Source organism: Copadichromis virginalis, linkage group LG9 (genome assembly GCF_057382275.1).
Source record: "Copadichromis virginalis isolate Kocher_CV1m ecotype Utaka linkage group LG9, C_Virginalis_male_GT1.1, whole genome shotgun sequence".
Lineage (NCBI taxonomy): Eukaryota > Metazoa > Chordata > Actinopteri > Cichliformes > Cichlidae > Copadichromis > Copadichromis virginalis.
This window is the reverse complement of record NC_140626.1, coordinates 2,235,159-2,239,524: the sequence shown is the minus strand read 5'-3', so window position 1 is coordinate 2,239,524 and position 4,366 is coordinate 2,235,159.

Genomic DNA, 4,366 nt, shown 5'->3' with positions numbered 1-4,366 from the left:
TATTCTTGGATGTTCGTTGTCTCACCCTGGACTGTGGTGCTGACACTCACCAGTCCCTGGCCCCCTTCCTTCCGCTTAGCGTACAGCCTCAGGGTGCTGGACTTGGGGTGAAACCCTCCATGCATGGTAAGGTATGGTGTATATATATATATATATATATATATATATATATTAGGGGTGCAACGATACACTAAATTCACGGTTCGGTTCGGTTCGATACTTTGGTGTCACGGTTCGATATTTTTTCGATACAAAAAAAATGTTCATGCCTTTTTAATTTGTCATTTATTAAAATTATAAATATATATTTTAACACAAAAGTACAGTTTTTAAATTTAACCCTAACCCTTGTGCGTGTTGTTTTTTAGCTCGTCATATTGCAGTCACAGAAATTCTTTTGCCCATGAAACCATAAAGCTGCACTTTCTTTTTGCCTTATAGTCTGATTTGTCATAACTTCTCCGTTTTGTGGTAAGCTTTTCTTTGGCTGTCACTTCTTCACCCTGACCTGTCTTATTTGGCTCAGCAGAACTAAAATATATATCTGTCTGTGAAGGTTCTCAATCATCCAGGTCATCGTAGTGAAATATATATCCTGCCGCACTCACATAAGCTCAGCGATTCTCTGCGCGATCAACCTCTCACATGTTTAAGCTGCGGGAGATTTCACTTGTCATGTTTGCATAGTAAGCTAACAATTAATAAGACGATGTCAGAGGAATTGGTGCACAAATTATCATCACTCACAGATCAGTGCTGTCGCTCTCTATACACAGTTCGCGCGATTGCAAAGTGAAAGCAAAAAAACAAGCGCAAATTCAAACACGATTTCAATATGTCACATATTGACAGTGGCTCACCGATGCCAATGACATAATTACCCAGCTACATTTCTGAAAGAATGCAAAAGCATTGACATATATTTTTCCTTCCTACAATAGCCCGACAGGCAGGGGAGAGATAGCCCCGGGACGTCGGGCTAGCGATATTGCGAGCCCTGTATCTGATTGAGGAATCACTCATCTTTGGAAAAGAGAGTTTATTACAGAGAAATGTCTCTTTCCAAAATAAAAGCTATACTATCCGCTTCTTCTGGGCTATATTCTCAGCAGCATATTAAACATATCAGGTCTCCATAAGGAGAATCCTGTGCTAACAGCTGTCTAAATGACTCGGCTAAAGTTTGTAGCATGCATGCTTGTTGTTTTTGTCTTTGCACTAGGATGATGTCGGTGTAAATGTGCAGTCATATTCGTTGTGTTCCCACTAGTGCTTTCAGGTTAATCTCGTTGAAATAACCTTAACGCCACAACACGGCAAATCTCCGTTAACGAGCTACCCTATACAGAGGGGCTAGACGGCCAATACGTTAACGAGCTAACTGCGCTAACACACTAGCTCCCACCCATGTAATTGAGCATTGCATGGCACAGCCAACATACTGTTTTACTTTAGTCCATGACTCGCTTACCTTCAGGGTCATACGTCACATGAAAACCAAAATAATTCCAAACGCCAGATCTGAATGAGGGTGGGGAGGTCCACTTCTATCTCGCTAGCTTGCCCTGCGCTCTTCCTTCTGACCATCCTGTCTGTGTTGAGTGCTCAGTGAATCTGCGTTCGACTACTCCGCCTAGGCTGCACTCTCGAGCCTAGGCGGAGTAGTCAAATGCAGATTCACTGAGCGCTCAACACAGACAGCATCGTCAGAAGGAAAGTTGATAAAATAAATTACAAATTTTGTATTGTGTATATATATATACACACACATATACACACTTTTACACATTTTCAATAACCCCAGTAACACCTCAAAGGATACACGACCTACAGATATATATACCCATACCAACATACCCGTGCATCCGCACACACATGAAAATATTGGACAGTAACACCCTATCAAATCTCTACCTCCTCCCTGTACTCTGCAAAAACCATATCCTTAAACCGCTGTTTAAACTGCGCCATGCTCGGACATTGCTTCATATCTTTACTTCCTTTTTTTTTTTTTTTTTTTTTTTTTTCGCCTGTCCCATTTGGTTCTTTAGCCATCAGAATTGTTGTCTGAAGACCAACAAGGATACCCAATGGATTTACTTTGCCAAATGGATCATCGTGGCATTGCCGTATTGGTCCATTTGGTCGATCTTTGTTTTTATTATTTATTATATTTTATTTTCAGATGTTACAGACGGGACAGACATGAGTGAGAGATAGGAAAGGGAGAAAGAAAGAGGAAGGAAAGGAAAAACAGAAGGGGAGAGGGACAGTGAGAAAGGGGGGGAGAAAAAAAATAAAAATCTCCTGGATCACCTGTTGAGAGAAGAATAGAAAACAAGCAAAAAAAGACAAAAAAAACAAAAAACAAAGCAACATACTAAACACAACACCATCGCATTAATCTAGCTAAGTGTAAACAGCAGTAAATACTAAATATTCAATGTTGTTGTGCAGCACGCAGGACAGATGTGCTTCGAAGTAGCAGCCAAGAAAGGTGTAATTTGGGTCTACGAGCAGTGAACACCGGTGTGCATACCTGTGTGGATCAGCGCGCTTGTATTCCAAAGGTTTCTCCATGTAACGATCTGCTAGGGAGTGTGGGGTGGCCACAGCCCCGTCCTCCAGGGTGTGAAGCAGGTATGGAGGAGATCAAAACTCCAGACATCCAGAGGCCCCCAGAACACAAGAAACCATGGAAGACCAACAGAGGGGCAGCCGCGCCACTGTTCCAGTAAGAGCTGAGGAGAGTCCCAGATGAGGGTTCACTCAGCAGCCGCGGAGCAGAAGCCAGGGGGAGTTGCAGTGACGCGCCCGTGAGCTCCGCCGGCCGCCAGCTGTGCCTGAGTGACCGAGCCCCAGGCCGAGAGGCCGGGGGCACCCCACCCCCGAAGGCACCCCACCCCCGAAGGGGCCCGAGCGAGCCCCAGGCTCCAGGCCCCGATAAGCGGCCGCCAAGGAGTGAGCCGGTGTGTACCTGGACGCCCACCCCCAGACACAAAGAACCACCAACGCACCGACACCTGAGGGAGTCCGCCACCGGCAGGGGAAGTGGTGGTAGGTGGAGATAGGCCTCCAAACCTTGGAGGGCCTGAGGTGTCCCCAGAGAGGTGGCGTCTGATACCCAACCTGACATATAGACACAGACATACAGGCACACACAGACACAAACATCCATTCCCCCCCTCATGCTCTCATATGCACTCACTCCACACTCAACCAACGTGGAGACAGACATAAAGAGACGCTGTACACACGATCACACTCCCCAAGCGTACTCTACAAACCGGGTCTAGGTACCCTTGCCCCTGGAGGGGGGAACTGCACCCAGACCCAGGTGGTGTTACCCTTTTCCCTGCGGTGGGGAGAGGCAGACCACCCCGACTCCGTAGCAGCAGGGAGGCCCCACACTCCAGACCGCAGTCGGACGGCCAACTCCACCTAGCCCTCCCGCTCCAGCAGGCCGCAGAAAATGGGGGTGGGAGAAGACTCCAAACCTCCCTCCACCCGCTCATTGTAGTGTTGATGCATGTGTGACATATCTTTACTTCCACAGCTTCACTCCAGACACAGAGATGCAAAAACTTTTTAATGTTGTACGGATACAAGGATGTTTTAAATTTAATTCCCCCCTCAAATTGTATCCCTGTACTCTTTTAGAAAACAGTTTTAGAATATTGTCAGGAAGCAGGTTATTTATTGCATTACATAATTTGTGCAGTGAGAAAATGAACCGGATCTGTGAATTTTAGAATTTTTGATTTTAAGAATAATGGATTTGTATGATCTCTGTAACCAGTTCTATGGATTATCCTTATGGCCCTTTTTTGTAATATAAAGATTGATGATAGAGAACATGTGTCAGTATTGCCCCAAACCTCTGCACAGTAATGCAAATATGGTGCAATCAGGGAACAATAGAGAATGTGGAGTTTAGTCAGTTTAGTAGGAGTGAGAAGCCCTTTTTGTTGAAACACTTTTTCTCATGTTTGTTGGTAGGAGCTTAGGTTAGAGAATTGTCTTTTGCTTGCTTTTACTTTCTGATAGGGAAGAATGGTGAAAATTAAAACCTTTTTGTTTGTTGTTTTGGCATTGCTCACATCCGAAGAGGATAAACTGCTGATTAGCCCCTTTAATTGCTTTGTTGCTGGCCTCTTGGGGGTGGTTGTGGGAGTGGGGAGTCACACCTGCATGTTGGGGTCCCGGTTACCCCTAGGCCAGGTCATAGCACAAGGTTTTGAATGTGGGCATGTACAGTAGCTGGCTCAAGTCATTTCTTACAAGACTAACAGAGTCATGGTTTGCCAAAAATTATAGTTTTGTCGTGATTTGGTTTGAAATAGTTCAGCAACATCCAGCAGTTTAT